Source organism: Rhinolophus hipposideros (genome assembly GCF_964194185.1).
Source record: "Rhinolophus hipposideros genome assembly, chromosome: 7".
In the NCBI taxonomy this organism is placed as follows: Eukaryota; Metazoa; Chordata; class Mammalia; order Chiroptera; family Rhinolophidae; genus Rhinolophus; species Rhinolophus hipposideros.
Genome location: NC_138053.1, coordinates 41,240,399 through 41,257,913, shown reverse-complemented (window position 1 = coordinate 41,257,913; position 17,515 = coordinate 41,240,399). Strand labels below are relative to the sequence as shown.

General features: G+C 35.5%; 1 protein-coding gene across 1 annotated transcript in view; it reads left to right on the top strand.

The window, feature by feature from the left end:
* The window catches only part of ADGRV1 (adhesion G protein-coupled receptor V1), a 503,044-nt gene that overhangs the window by 600 nt on the left and 484,929 nt on the right, over nt 1-17,515 (top strand). The window lies entirely within an intron of this gene.

Here is a 17,515-nt window from a genome sequence, read left to right as displayed (position 1 = left end):
TTCCAAATTAACCGCTTCGTCGAAGTACTGTTAGTGGAATATATTGACGTCAGGGGGGTTGAAATTAGCCTGGAGCTCTAGAATATAATTTTTTCAAAAAGCTTACACATTTTTAATGTCTTCGATTACTTTAAAATTTATTTTTTAATTAAAACTAAAACTGAGAGATTCTGGCATTATCAGGGGAAAAACGGATTTTAAAATGCAATATTACCTCATTCTGTGTAACTTTTGTTTTAAACTAACTTTTTACATTTCACAAAGTCCACAGTCTTTAAAAATGTGTGTAATGTGTATAAATAAGCTGCACACTTTTTAAAGAAATGACTGATATCAAATCTTAAGGGTGCATAATTCTGACAATTGGGTAAAGCTCAAAAATGTGCCTTAACTAATATAGCATTATTTTAAAATTCTTGCTGAAGTTATTAGGTTAGATTACTAAAGTACTTTTCCTTCCTCTTTGTCATTTATTGAAAGAGCTAGACAAGGGGGGGGGGGAAGAAAAAAAAAGGCACTAAAGGAAAGGAAAAAAGATGTTCTAGTTAAGCTCCACATGAACACTAGCAATTTATTTTGGGGTAATTTCCCAGGTCACAGGGGAATGCCAAATACACTGAACTGTGTTATAATAAGATTGATTGAACTTATGGGATTAGGTGTAACACCCTCCATCTACCATTAACCTACGGTGACTTTGGATTGGACATACACCCATCCTTCTGGGCCTTAGTTTCTTCATTTATAAAGTAAAGCGATTGGACTAGGTGATTAAAAATACTTATTTCAGCGAGAAATGATGTGTCTCAAGATTAAAAGAAGTAATCGAAAAGTATACACTAAAAAGGAAATATGATTGAATCCTATCTTCACGTTCTGATTACCATAATGAATGACATTAGCAGTTATCCTGTAATGAATGCCTGTTATGTCATGGATTCCAAGAAGCTCTTTACATAGATTATTTTAACACTCACAATACCATAAATTAAATAGTATTATCCCAATTTACAGATGATGGCACTGAGGTGTGGAAAGTTTAAGCACCTTGTCCAAAGTTCCCCAGTTAGTAAGAACTGGATCATGGGTTTTTTTCGTGAGCGCTCTGAGCGTCTGCACTATACTGAATTTGATGATTAAAAGCTGAAACTGCCTGTAAACACCAGCTGAGAAATAATCTTAGACTAAAATGTAGATTCATAATGGAGTGAAGATAAATTATGTAACAACACTGAGTCTTGATATCAGATACAGATATGATTATGATGTATCAGTGAGCATTATTATAGTTTAATGACAATTATAGTTTTATGTTGTATATATATGTGTTTATCAGATATTGAATGCCAATTGCATTCATTGTCAGAAAATGATAACGAGACGTATTTGAAACACAAGTGCTTTTATAGTAATAAAAAGAACAATTAGAAATAATATGGGAAGGCAGAGGCTAGTGATGAGCAAGAGTATTTCAAATATATTTCTACTTGGAGAGATCCTTGCCCAAGCTACCCCCAAAGAAAAAGAGTGGTCCCAGCAGAGTTAGCTGTGACCAAACCCCTTTGTTCGGATTATCATGATGAATGATAATAGTATGCTGCATTTATTGAATGTGCAGGAATTCTTCTAGCCCCTTTAAATAGACTATATTTAATAGACAAATAGTATTATCTTAACTTGTAGATGAAGAAACTGAGGCATAAAATTGCCCTGGGAGGGCCCACAAAGAAAATACATTTTGCCTTAGGTTAAGTGTGTGATCATTTATTGTTCAGAAATTTGTAGGCAGTGAACACGACATTGAAATCCTTAAGCACCTGGGAAAGATTTGCAGCCAAACTAGACCAACCCCTTTAGTTTATATTTGGGGAAACAGAAACCTAAAAAAAGTTAAGAGACTTACTTAAAGCCACGTATTCTGTTTTCCCACTTATGACTTTAGTGAGCTGTATATTCCCATAAACTAGTAAGTGAGAAGCATGTTAATAGGTTAAGTTGATCATTAAATGTTTGATTTATAGCCATTCAACCAAATGCTGCCTCCTGCCCTTTATATTGCTGTCCTAGTGTTATTGAAAAATTCAGTAGGATACAATATTGGATACAATAGGGATACAATTAGGATACAATATCTTTGAGGATAGTGACTGAATTATATATTTCTCTAGTATCTCTAGGGTTTAACAGAGTGGTTAATATATTGAATAAATGGCTTTGTTACCTATTTACCTGTGACAAGTCATTATTTTATACACTGGGTCCAAATCTGCACAGTGGAAGCACTGTGCCATCAACAGTTTACTTCACCTGGAAAGCAACTAGACAATTTACAGATGCTTACAAAGCATATCGAACTCCTTAGATGATGATTGTTAAATTTGATTATAAAATATAGTATTTTACCATGGAGAGATTTGGATGGGCATTTCCGTGATTTTGTGGGAAAAATTACCCAGTGAAGTATGTACACAGTTGAGTATACATTTCTCTCTTTCCCTCTTTGCCTTGGAAAGAACATTGTTTTCTGATTGTAAAACTAATACAAAGTCATTTAGGAAATTCAAACTACAGAAAAAATGTAAAATCACCAGGAACTTCACTGTCCAAAGGTTTTGGTAAACATCCAGCCAGAGAGATGTCTTTCTTCCCCTTAACTCCTGCTGAATCAGGGTGAGAGCTGAATTATTTATTGAAACTGTTTAAGGTTTAAAGCTCTATTTAGTTTTAGTATTCTATCAATTTCTGGCAGTTCAAACTTATGTAAAGAAAGACATTTATTGAGAAATGAAGATCAACATACTACTAATAAACTGGACTCTTTCTGTCTCAGGTACAATGAAGTGGTATAGAAACTTGATTTCCCGATCCATGCATGCTTATTTTTCTCCCCTCACAAGGCAGGATTGGGGGATACCTAGGAGGCATCTTTGCATGTCTGGAGGGCTCCCCAGTATGCTAGGATGTCAGGCCACACAGGAAGCCCTAGCCCCTGTGCTCTGTTGCCCTGATAGAGGTGTAGCAGAAGAGCCGGGTGGAGCTGGGACACAGGAGGCTGTGGAGGACAAAGGCTGTGTTTTCTGACTGCACAGTGATACAGTATGCACTTTAAAGTCTATAGTCCCTCCCCCAGCTGCCAGGCAGGTGGTCATGCGGCCCTTTCTGGTGTCAGGCTTAAGTCTGTCTGTATACCTCACAACCAGAGCACGATGCTGATAGGACATTTGTCATGTATTTATTCAGCATTCGAAAAAGCCAGATAGGACCCTCTTTCATATAAAGGGCAAACTGGCTGTTGGAATAGTTGTCTATAAATGAGTTTTGAACTAATACAAAATCGTTGTTAAGTTGTTAGCTACAAAAGGAGGCTGAGGGGCTCTTTGAGAGAGACAGTAGCTTTTTCCATATGCATTTGAATGTAATTACATTGAAAATATTCATGTTTTAAAGATTATATTATTTGATTATTTTAATTTCATAAATTTGTTATTCAAAAATTTTTTCCCTTGGCGCATTTTCTTGATTCGTAGTGTGTGAGCCTAGAATTCTTTCATGCTTTACTTTATTAGGGGCTTAACAGGGCTTAAATCCAGCCATCTGTTCGCAACTTGGCACATCAGCACATTGGAGGTGCTGGTAGAGGCCAAATAAATTTCCCACATTTTAAAGGTTAGGGAAAGAGCTACCTTTATGAATAGATTTCAAATGATTCTCAGCAAGACAAGAGTGCAGAGGTGGAGTAAAAATATATTTCATTCTCTGAAGCACAAGGTCCCGTGTTGTGTTTGTCTGTAGTTTTGCTGAAAGGCAATTAGCATTTCAACTAGCCAATTTGGTTACATGCAATGAAGTACTTGGGTTTCTGATTTGCTGCTTTCTGTCTAAGGCTGTTGAGCTCTAGCTCTTGGGTAATCCTCTCCAAGTAGCCTTCTCTCCAGCACAGTTATTGTTGCTGGTCTTAAATAACTAATCAACAGACAGTTTTTCTGGCTTTCAACTGTAGGGTACCATAGGGCAAGGAAAATGAAATGCCAAACTAATAAGGAGACGATTGTAATTATTAAATAGTCATTATTGAAATATGGCACAGGTTGAAAGATACAGAATAGCTTCAAATAAAATGCAGCTTCAAAAAGGCATTGTGTGGCATTCTTAATAGTTTATTTCTGCATGTGGTATGCATAATAAACAGAGGATATGTATATATATATATATATATCCATATATATATGAATTGAATAAGGTGACTCAAAATTAACAAGAAAAAGCAGTTCTTAATTATTTATATTGACTTTTCTCCTTTGCTGAAGGAAAGAATTCCATGGGGAATATGTGTAAAAGAAGATAATTTTTTTTCTTACATGTTGTAACAAATGAATGAGTGCTCTGAGGCAATTTGTGGAAATAATTCAAGGATTTGTATTTGTGTACTAATTGAAAATAAGATATTGTTACCTTCTTTAGACATGAATTTTGATAAATAGGTAATATTAATATATTCATGTATATATTCATTCCTCTGAAGGAATGACTGTACGTTATGATAATCCTTTTATTAGGATAATTGTAATGATATTATCCTATAACCCATGGCCTGATGCACTAATTAAGTTTAGCTCATCTTTTAATGCAACACCGTTTTTGCAAAGTTGTGCTTACTTAATCATTTGGAAGTAAAATAGTACATTTCTCAGTTTTCAAATAATGTTTAACTGAAAGAAGGCATAATAGAAGTGTTTTAAATACAAGGCTTGCAAGTGATCAATATAATTTTGAGAATAGATAAGAAAGACTTGTATTAACTTCTATGTTTCTAATCTGTGATATAAAGAGAAAGCCCTATCTGCAGCTACAGTTAGAGTCATTTGTATATTATTCAACTAAGTTCAACAGCATTGATAAGCAGGAATGAAACAAAGAAGGCTTCCCAATGTCCTCTGGCAGACTCGTCAGCTAAGGATGGAAAATGATCTGGGAGACGTGGGACTTGATCTGGACTTAGAAGAATGGTGGAGAGGAAGTAGGGAGAGAGAGAGAGGGGTCTTCAGGAGTAGCTTGGATCAAAAGAGCAGAGGTAAGAATGATCCAGGTGAACTGTCCCAGATATACATTAGATCAATCTGACTGCAACCGTTAAAAGAAAAAGAAAGATGGCTGGAAGTTCAGGGTTGGTTTTAATTAAAACAGCAATAACAAAACTGAGACATGATTCACTTACTAAAGAAAAAAATCGCTTTTTAAAGTGATTTTTCAGTGATATATAATATATTTACAAAGTTGTGCAACTGTCACCACTCTCTATTCCAGAATATTTTCATTACCTCCAAAAGGAATCACGTACCAGTCAGCTTTCACTCCCCATCTTCTCCCCACCTCCAAGTTCCTGACAATCAGCCTGCTTTCTGTCTCTACAGATGTGCATGTTCTGAACATTTCATAAAATGGAATCATATAATACGTGGTCTTTTGTGTCTGCCTTCTTTCACTTACCATCTTTTCAAAGTTCAGTATGTTGTAGCACATATCACTACTACATTCATTTTTATGGCTCAATAATATTCCATCGTATGCATATAATACCTTGTTTATCCATTCATCAGTTGATGGACGTTTGGGTTGTTTCTACTTTTGGACGATTATATTATGGATATTTGTATGAACATGCATGTTCAGCTCTCTTAATTTTATACGTAGGAGTGAAATTGCTGAATTAACAGGAGGGGTGGATAAAATAGCCAGGATGCATTTAGAAGAATGTATTCCTTATATACATTCCGTATAAGCTCAGAATCATATAAGCTCAGGGGCACATGCATCAGGTATGGCTTGAAGATGTATTATCTAGAACTTTGTTTGCATAGATCTCTGCCAATTAACTAAGACATTTTAGGGACCAAATTGTGACAAAACAGGAACAATTTACAACCTACAACTTCTCCCTCACCACTGGCTATAGGTTTTCCCAAGAAGGAAAGGATGGTAGTGGCTGGCATAATGATTGAGTTACCTAGGATATGCTAAAATCAGAAAGGTGATTGTATGTTATCTGAGGTACACTGAATTCAGTTCTCTGATGACTTTCTGCCTTTTCAATAGGGACTCATCTAAGTGATACTGGTTGAACTACCAAAATGAGAAAAAATTATTTTTTCCTTCTAAGACAAATTATGGAAGCTTTAAAATATTATTTTGTTAGTGAGGGCATTTCAGTAAATAACTTGATTGACAGTTGGTCATTAAGTAAAGACAAGCCCAATTCAGATATCACTAATTTGAATGTGCGTGTGTGCACCTTTATGTATGTTTCTCTGAAATCTTAACTGATTTTCTGAAAGGGTCTGTTGTACTTTATAAGATTCATTGACATTGGAACAAAGTTGTCTAATTTTGGTAGAGGCAAACTATTTTAAGCTCTTTTGAAAAAAACACAACAAAACACCTAAAACTATTGTGGGAACAGAGTCCCAGAGAGCAGTTTCCAGGCTCTCGGCCTCACATGGAAAGGTGCTGGCTCGGGTAGTAGATGGCAGTCAGCTGTGTCTAGTTGGCTGTCAGCTGTAACCAGTTAGCCAATTAGCCACTGATATAACTGCCGTGGCTGCCCTGGAGAGTCGAGAGTGAGTCGAGTCTAGTCAGTCGGTTGGTTGGCAGGCAGCGAAGTGGACGGCAGGTTGCAGGTCATGTGGCTCCAGCCTCCAGTGAGACTATAGTGATATGACTCGCCTACCTATGGCTCCGTGGGTATTCCTTTTTGGCCTAGCCATATCCTGCTTTCTTATGTGGGGAGCGGGACCAGAGACCCTGTAGGCCGCCCTGCACGACAAATGGCGGAGCGAGCAGGGTCTCCCACACGACAACTATATTTGCTTAGTGCCTTATGATTTGCAACATATGTTCATATAAATTAATTCATGTAATCTTAATAGCTATTTGGTTGTAAGTTGTTAAGTTTTTTTTACTTTATAGATGAAATGAATTTTTATAAAGTCAATAAAATTAATTAAAAACAACAAAACCCAGTTCTTCAATTTAATGTCCAAAAGTTGTCCACTAATTAATAGTCACAGTAATGTAATATTTTGTTATCTTGATGTCTCACAAAACTATTTCTAATTTAAAATGAACTGACTTCTTAAATAGCTTAATATAGATAAATCAGTTTCATCTGGTAGCATTACATTGAAAAACCTCATTATAATAAAATTTCCAAACCTTAGGCAGGACTTCACTTCTTTTGAAAATTCATTACCAAAATGGTAAATAAATGGAGATAATCTTTGAATACCAGTGTAAAACAATTCGATTATTTTGTGGCAGTTTTACATGATGTTTAAGTACCTTTCTTACAGAAAGTCAACAAACTTGACTTGGGAAATTTTACATGATGTTTTACATGATGTTTTAAACATCATGTTTTACATGATGTAAAACATCAGTTTTACATGATGTTTAGGTACCTTTCTTACAGAAAGTCAACAAACTTGACTTGGGAAATTGTTCTTTTTCAGGTGACTATACCTACTACTTGAGACCTTGATATTATATGATTAATAGAATTCCAGAAGCTCTTTTAAGCTTGCACGGGATTTTATTTCATCCTCTTACTAATACTCATGAGTGATACTATATTGGGGGTTGATCTTTCATTCATTCGTTGTTTACTGAGGCACTCTATCATGGACTTGAAAAACACACTGAGCTGGTGATTGCTACTTTCATATTTTATTGCAGATACTGACCTCAAAATTTGTTTAAATTTTATAGTGATATTAATGATATTTTTAAATCCCAATGATTTCATGACACATTATGTTTAGAAATCTTAACCCTACTCTGCTAGGCAACCAATGCCTTTTCCCTCCCTCCTCAGTCTCACTTCTTTCAACAGAGGAGATGGATGTAACTCACCATGGATAGAATTAGTCCGCATACTTTCATGGTTTCTGCTCTTCTTAAAGTATCATGTCAGCCACAAATAAAATCTATACTGACAACAAATTATCTTGCAAATGGAAAATCACTGTGGGTGTGAAATTGTACATAATATGACCATTCTTATTACATCATTAAGCATTAGGTACACTAATGTTCTGTTCACTAGACTATACTGTAGGGTAGGCTATGCCGCCAGTAAGAGGCTGAGTTTGATCAGAGAGAAGAGAAAAAAGATGTACACTTTTCATTTAACGGCATTTTTGTGTGTGATAGAATGTATAGATATAGTGACTTGTAAAATTATCTTCCCTATATGACTATTAGCAAGATTTCCTTGTTAATAGAGAATATTAGTCTAGTATTTTATTTAGTTGAGAAAATGGGGTTTGTATTCTGGCTTTGCATTTCTAAGGTATAATCTTGACAAGTATATTTAATCTTTCTGTATCTCGGGTTCCTCATCTGAAAATGAGCATAATAAAAGTGCCTATCTTATATTTCAAATGGTTACTCTGAGGAGCAAATAAGTTAACACATGCAAGGCAGTTAGAAGAGCACCCAGCATTAGTAAAGTTATCTCCTCTCGAATCCTGAAGAGGATTTAAATTAACTTTGAAGCTGCTGGAGCTCAAGCTTCAGCCCCTAGCAAATTTTTCTTGTTTTTCACTTTTGTAGGCTCATGTTGGATCCTTAGCACAGTAATCTTCATCCATTTTATTTCAAATATAAGCACTTTCTTGAACCCTCAAATTGGGTTTCATTCAGGTTCCTATTTTCATAATGTTTGCTGCTTTGACCCCATGAATCTTTCTAGGGCTTATTTTTAAAAATTTCTAAGCAATGCTGCTTTATTTTTGTGTTTTGGTATTATTAATTTTTAAATGAATTTTATTATATTCAGAACACAAGGTCTATATGATAACTCACTTTTTGGAATTTGTTGTAAATTTTTATAAACCTCTCCTGTGTGATCAAAAGAACATGGTATTCTGTGATTATTGGGGATATATTCTATATGTCTATCAGATAACGCTTATTAGCGTAACTGTGTAGTTCAGATTCTCCATATCCTTTGTAATTTTTGCAAACTTGATATATCAGAGAGAGAGAGAGAGAGAGAGAGAGAGAGAGAGAGAGAGAGAGAGAAAGAGACAAAGAATGTATTATTAAAATCCCTCACTTCTTTCTTCTCTTTGAAGTTCTATCAGTTTTTGCTCTGTATATTTTGAAACAATGTTTTAACTTTTATTATCATGTGGTAAATTTATATTTTTGTTATTTTGTTATTATATGGTGACAATTTTTATCTAATAGTAATTCTTTTTGCCTTGAAGTCTATTTTGTCTTTTAGTAATAGACAACAGTAACATTTCAGTAGTATTTGCCTGTTATTTCATGAACTTCAGAAAGAAGGAAATCCCAGAAAGTTCTAAGATATAAGAAATGTTGACTAAAGTAGAGAGTAAACATTTGTATAAACGCAGAAAATATCAGTGATTGAATTCTGTGAACAATTCAAATGTTAAATATTGAGAGTTAAATGAAACACGATATAGCAGAAAATTAGCATGATAGTGAGATTTGTGTGATAGATGATTGGATTTAACTGTTCAGTGATCCTTTTATTGTTCAACAGTAAGGTGACAATATTAACTTTAAACTTAAAAGTTTACAGGACAAAAATGGAATCTCTCACAGAACAAACAAACAAACAAATCCACAAGCATAGCAAAGGCGGAAGCATGAGAAGCAAAAATAAAACTACATATGTGCTGGGTAAAAACAGAAAACAAGATGGCAGGCAAAAATCTAAGTGTAAGACCAGTTATAATCAGTGAATATAAATTGAACTGTTCAGTAAGAACGGAATATCAGAGAAGACTAAAAGTGTGGAAAGCAATGACAAGTTCTTTACGAGACACATTAATCATAAGGATATAGAAAAGTTGAAACCAGAAAACGCAAAGAGAGATAACAGCCTCTAATAATTTTATTTTTGTAGTTTCCTACTTGACGAGGAGCCCTACATTATGTATGCTTCGGCTATTACCAACCACTCTAAAATGGCTTAAAATAACTTCTTTATTTGAATGGCTAAAAATAACTTATTTTGCTCCTGAATCTACAGTGTAAGTAGGACTTGGTAAGGCAAGCATGAAAGAGACAGGATGTGGAAGCTGCCGGTTTTTAAGGTTTGGACCTGGAAGCTAGTACAGTGTTTACTTCCACTGAAGTCTATGGTGAAGTGGCCATAGGACTAAGATTTAAGAAGAGAGGACATATGTCCCACCTCTCAGTGGAGAAGTGTCAAAAAATTGTGGGGCCGTATTTTAAAACCATCATCCTGCTGTTGTTTTTTAAAATAAAAATAATAACAAGAAAAGAAGCATCACGGACTACTTTGAGTGGTAGAAATTTTTCAGAGGGTGTGGTTTCTGGGTTTCTTAAAAAGGAGAAAAAGCCACTTTGACTTCCTGATGACAATATGTGTATTTTTTTTTAATTGGAATTTTCAACTGAAGCACCAAAATACATATATATGTATACATATATATACATGTGTGTATACATATATACACGTATACGTATACACATGTATACATAACATGTATATGTCTATACACACATGTCTATATGGATACATGTATGTATATGTATACATATATGTATATATGTGTGTATATATATCAGATGTCAAAGTGAGTTATGAGAAATTATTGAGACTCAGAATTTCAAAGAAGATAACAGAAAACTAATTGCCTAACATTTGAATTTCTAAATATGAACGATATAAAAAAAGTCAAATGGGTGAAGTAAGAGATTTTCTGAGGAGAATTTGTATTGGGAGAAGTGTGGAAGTGCTATGAGTATCCCTGTCTTGTTTGTATCTGTGCCACATCTGAAGTGTGGGAACCAAACTCCTTGGAGAGTTTGATTTGTAGTTGAGGACCACAGCAAAAAAAGTTCCTGAATAATTCCTGAGAGAGCTAAGGGGGCCTTTGGCAGGATAGAGGGATGTATCTGGGCTGAACTACATCACCTCCCACTGCAAGGCAAAAGAAAGTGAGCCCCAAGGGCCAGCTATGAAACCCATGTTAGGGGTATGAGCCTGAGGTCATTTTAAAGGGATCTTGCCAAAGAGGACGGCCTATAGGGGAGGCAGGGGGACTTCAGTAATAATTTGCTGGGGGTGTGTTGCCAGGAGTAGAAGCTGAGGGGTTATCTGACTTAGCCAACTGGAAGAAAAGCACATCCTAAATCTTGGGGATTGAAGTTGATGGTGCCCAGCAGTAAAATCTGTGGAACCTGCAAAAGTATCTACAAGAATGACTCAGCCAGGCTGTAGAGAACAAAGTCATCTCATGACAGTCCAACCAAGTAAGAACCTTTTTAACTTCTTTACCTCTCCTCAGTCCTGACCCCCACCTTGCTCTACCCTTAGTGGGGTTGGAAAACCAGTTGGCCAGCTGAGGAACAAAAACTCTAGATGGGTAAAAAAGGAAAGTGAGCAATACAGTATTGTTCACTCCAACGGTAAGCCACCAACCTGCAGCAGGCTGTCGTTGGGGTAAGAGTCAACATTAAATTAAAATTATTATTGATTTTTAAAAATTATTATTTGGGGTTTGCTAGTAAATATTTTTGTTATGAAAGCTTTAAAACATGCACAAAATAGAGTAGTAAAATGAACCCCTTTACGCCCATGACCCAGAATGGGCAATTGTCAGGATTTTGCCATACTTGTTTCATCTATCTCTACATATTACAGAATGCAGCTATAAAATGTGTGGAGATTTTCTTATGTAACCACAATGCTATTATGCCACCTAATAAAATTAACAATAATTCCATAATGGCATTCAAGAATGAATCCATATTTAAGTTTCTTTGATTATCTCAAAGATGTCTTTTTAGAGTTGGATTCTTCTAATTAGGATAAAATAACTTCTAGATATCCATCTGACAATCTCTTAAAGTCTCCTTCAATCTTTTTTCAACTCCCATACCATTGATTTGTTGAACAAACTTGACAGTTGGTCCCATAGAATGCCCACGTTCTAGATTTGAGTGTTTCTTTTGGAATACTTAATTTATTTCTTTATCTCCCCACCCCCCACCGTCTTTTTTAAAAAAAGAAAGTAAACTGGGAGTTAGTTGGAAAGCATCTGTTGGATTCAAGTTCTGTTCTTTGGGCAAGAATGCTACATAGGTGGTGCTGTAAACTTTATATTGTGTCATGTTATGTCTGGTTCTGTCACTTTAGTGGCACTAGGAGTCAGCGTGGTTTTAGGTGTTGGAAGACCAATGCCCTCACTCACAAATTTTCCATTAACTTCCCTCTCCGGTTTTAGTTTTGAGATACAACTGACATATAACATTGTGTTAGTTTAAGGAGTACAAACGACATAATGATTTGATATATGTATATATTGCAAAATGATTACCACAATAAGTTTAAATAATATCTATCACCTTACATAGCTACAAGTATTGTTTCTCGTGATGAGAACTTTTAAGATGTTCTCTCAGCAACTTTCAAATACACAATACAGTATTGTTCACTATAGTCACCATGCTGTACATTACATCATTACATACCTGGAATTGGGTTATCTTATAACTAAGAGTTTATACCTTTTGACTACCTTCAACCCTCCTGCCCCACCCCCCATCTTTGGCAGCCACCAGTCTATTCTATGAGTTCGTTTTGTTTTTTTCTTTAAGATTCCACATATAAGTGAGTTAATACAATATTTGTTTTTCTCAGTATAATTTATTTCACTTAGCATGAGACTCTCAAGGTCCATCCATGTTGTCAGAATAACAAGATTTTCTTCATTTTTTATGGCTGAATAATTGTGTGTATGTGTGTGTGTATGTGTGTGTGTGTGTGTGTGCATGTATTATTTTGAAAAATGCTGCAGTGAACATGGTGTAGATAACTCTTTGAGATAGTGATTTTGTTTCCTGCAGATAGATACCCAGCAGTAGAATTGGTAATTCTATTTTTAATTTTTTGGGGAACCTCCATAATGTTTTCTTTAGTGGCTACGTCAATTACATTCTCACCAACAGTGCACAGGTACATTTCTCCACATTCTTGTCAACACTTGTTCTCCTGTCTTTTTGGTTACAGCCATTCTAACAGGTATGAGGTGATAGTTCATGGTTGTTTTGATTTGTATTTCCCCGGTGATTAATGGTGTTGAGCACCTTTTCACGTACCTGTTGGCCCATCTTTTAATTGGGTTGCTTTTAGGTATTGAGTTGAATGAGTTTTTTATATATTTTGTATATTAACTCTTTATCAGTCATGTGATATCTGATTCTGGTGTCGCACATACATGTCTGGTGGCATGTGGCATTGTAACCCAATGTAACTTTAGATAGCAATAAATAGGAAAAATGTCTAAGACATACATTGTGAGTAGTATGTTTATTTCCTGTCGTGGGTATTACTGGGTTCAAGGAGCTGATTTTTCCTATTTCCCGACCAACGTTTCTTGGAATTCGGGAACAGGAAAGCGAAAAAAATTCCTGAGAATGGGCAGGAAGGAATTTCCACCCGGAAACCCTAGTCAAGACCAATGTCAAGGAGCTTACTCCTATGTATTCTCCTAGAAGTTTTATGGTTTCAGGTCTTACATTCAAGTCTCTAATCCATTTTGAGTTGAGGTTTACATAATTGTTTCATCCATGAGTGATCATTTTCTTAATTATTTTATCAGAAGTTGCAAATAGGTGCTTTTCTAACTCATTCTTGCCACATTAGCTGGAATTAATTAAGGATGAACTTTTTCCATAACAACTAGGCTATTTGGTTACCTTAAAAAGGAGTTTACCCAAGATAGACAGGTAAATAATACGTATTTACCAGGATAAAAAGATACATATTTAATTATTCCCCTTTAAATGTTACTTTCACAGGAAGGAGTTGATGCCCTAGTTACTTTCAGTGGTTACCAATGAGATAGGTAGGTAGATTGATTTTAGTTTCCTTATGAACATAAGGATTATTATATGCTATATCTTTCAGACAATTGCAATCGTTATACTTTTACATGTGCAGAAATTTTAGTCTTTGATTAGTGGGAACACTTTCATATTCCTCTATGCCCCATGTACTTGACCCCATTAATAGCTTCTTTGCTGGTGCAAGATGTTCAGGTTCATTTTACACATTTTTCTCCCCAGACATCAGTTGTTTCTCTAAGGAGCTCTGATTCCTTTTAGTGGGGAATGGTGTTTAAAGATAAAAATGCAGGCACTAGTGATGCTTATTGTTACTGAGTTGTCATTACTTCTAAGGCTTTTTAATGGACAGAATCAGGAAATACGTATTTTTACAAAGAAAAAGTCTTAGGTGATACTGATGTTTTTAAGTTTAACCTTATAGAGACTTTACATATTTTTTTTTTTATTTTTGTCATTTCTCTTTCTCTTATGTAATTAGTTATTATTTGCACCATCCTACAATATGTGTACTTTTAAAATATATATTGTGCAGCATATAAAATATCTTTCCAAAATATATATTCTGCAATGTAAACATTTAATTTAAACATAATACCAATATTTCCACTGACAATAAGAACACTGAATGAGTATAAGTACAAGCTTTCTTTGTACTTGTGTTTATCCTTAGAATTTATTCTAAGGAAAGACAGTCAAAATAGTATGTTGGAAAACCACTAGAAATAATTATTTTGTTTGTGTGATTACATCACCACTTGATATACGGCTATTTGTTTCAGTTTGTTTGCCTATGTATAGTTGCATTTGCAAAAGAAACATTAGCAACATAAATCCAGGGCTAGTAAAAATGGTTATCTATAGGAGAAGGAAAGGAATAGGTGGATGAAAGTGAGAATTCTCTGAATATACCTTGTTATGTAGGTTTTTCTCCCCCTTTCTTCTGCCTCCCCCCAACACTCCGGTACAAGCCGTTGTATCTCAGTCTAGTTGTGTAGGACACAGTTCCCTGGCCCATGTTGGTATTATGAGCCTTGCGTTCCCCCTGGCTGAGGCAGTCGGTGCCAGTCGGTCGGCAGCTCTCGCCGGCTGCCAGCCACCCACTCTGGCTGCCAGCCACTCAACGCCGACCTCCAGCTGCTCACGGCAGCCCAGCTCCAAGGAGAGCTGTTGTTCACAATCTTAGCTGTAGAGGCGCAGTTCACTGGCCCATATGGGAATCAAACCGGCAACCTCGGTGTTAGGAGCACAGTGCTCCAACCACCTGAGCCACCGGGCTGGCCGGTTATGTAGGTTTAAGCTTGGATTCATGCAAATGTTATATGTTTCAAAAATAAAAATTAGGTTAAAAATTATGTACTCCTGGAGGTATAAAGTATTCTGTTGAATATATGAGTCTGGAATTTAGGGGAGAAGTTTGGCTGGAGATGTAAATTTGGAAGATTATGTTTAAAGCAGTGAGGTGAATGAGATCAGAGTGAGATCAAGTATAGATGGAGTAGAGGTCTGGGGCTGGAAACTGGAATGTTCTACGTAGACATCAGGAAGAAGACAAGGATCCAGCAAAGGAGGCTGAAAAGTACTTAGTGAGTGAGAAGAAAAACCAGATGAATGTGACATCAAGAAGCCACAGGAGAAGATGATTCCGGAAGAAGGAAGTAACCACCTGCCCTTTCGATCACTTTTTGTATTGCTATCCTTCCAGTATATCCTAAACTACAAATAAATATTTAAAGAATTATAGGAGGGAACTGAAGTTAGGTAAATGGGAGATATTTAGAGTGGAAGGGAAGTGGTCATGGGAAAACAAGTCCAAGTTAGAAGAGAAATTCAAGTAAGCCAACTTTTTTAAAACTTTCACTCTTAGACTACCTTCTAATAACTTCAATCCTCTTAGTTGATTTTAGTAAACTTAAAAGGAACTCTGGATTTAAAATAGGATCAAGTTAAAATTTAAAGTGGGAAGAAATAAATAAAAAAGTATCTTTCATGAATTGTAAAAAAATACAAAGAAAAATGATACAGATATCTTTTCTTAAAAACCAGTGGATTCGTCTGAATTTTTATATTAAATGAAGGGACAATGACCATGATAGAGAGGGCAGAGTGGGTGGTATAACTTCAAAGTATTCTGTACCCTGGACACATTGATCAAGGCAAAATAATAAAAGACTCTGGTCTGAGGGAGTCATTGCTTTATTAAAAAAGACTCCCTATATTTCATTTTATGGCATCATATCTTTTAAGGCAAAGTCAAGAGATACTTTGCTTTAAAAAGGTACTGCAGTTGATGCACACAATGAATTCTATGAAAGGCTTCCTTTCACTTATGAAATCTCTTTAAAATTTTCTTCAAAGGTAAGTTTTAGGTATAAAGGATGTCATAGACGGATGTGAAGTACTTGTGTTCGAGGGGACTGTATGTTCTCTCCTCAAGTAATGTACTGCAGCTGAAAGTAGGAAATGGAGATGGAAGGTAAAGAAGAAAACAACGTAGGCAAAGTATAAAAATGGTGAGAGATTTGTTTATATTCTTGTTTTGATTAAATGGTTTTTCTGCCTTTTATAAAAATACTTCAGTACTAACATATTCAGAAGTTCCCTGTTTTGATAATGGGTTGATGATATATTCATATAATTCTAATTATAAGGTTGTCATTAATCTCTGGGGGTTTATATCTACAATTCAAGTGTTAGAATTGGAGTGCTAAGTGATCTTAGTTTTAGGATGTAGTTTCAGAGTTCTAATGCTTGGTATTTTGCTTTTCAAAAACAGCATCAGAAATGACCAAAGTAAAACATACTCAGTTAGAAACTATGGAAAATCTAGAAAAGCACAAAGAGAGCAAAATTACCTGAAACTTCTCTCTACTAAAGGTAGACCACTGTTCTTCCAGTTCTTTTCTATGTGCATACTGATTTGTATACATAAATGTTGTGTATGTTTAGTATTTATTTTTTATATAAAGCATTTTATTTTAGATTAACATATTACATCATAAAATTCATTGAAATATTCTCTGATATTTCGTAATATGATAGTCTTTATTATTTTACATAAATATGAATTAAAATGACATACTTGATTGGGAGAATTAATGTATATTAAAATGACAGAATCATGAAGAGAGATATTTAGGTTATCTATTGCTACATAAATAGACCACACTAAAACTCATGGCTGAAATTGATGATGATCTCTTAGTTCTGGGACATGAAGGGCTTAGCTGGGCTCTTGCTTAGAGTCCACCATCGAATTGCAGCCAGATAGTGGTGAGGATGCAAGTATCTTATGCTGAATCATTCGCATGTCTGGTGTCAAGGTGGTGATGTCACGTCTGAACATGACATGTGGACAGCTGGAAGCTGTCCAGGTATCTCTTTCCATGCAGCCTCTTCATGTGGCTAACTTGGGCTTCCTCAAAACATGGTGGTCTCAAGGTAGTCAGATGTCGTGTGTTGTGATTGTCTTCTGTTGGGACCAGCATTACAAGAGGACTGGGCAGAGGCTTCAATACTTCTTACGACCTAGCCTCAAAAGACCCAGAATATTATGTCTCTGCTGCCTTTTGTTGGCAAAGTGAATCATTAAAGCCCAGAATCAAGGGGA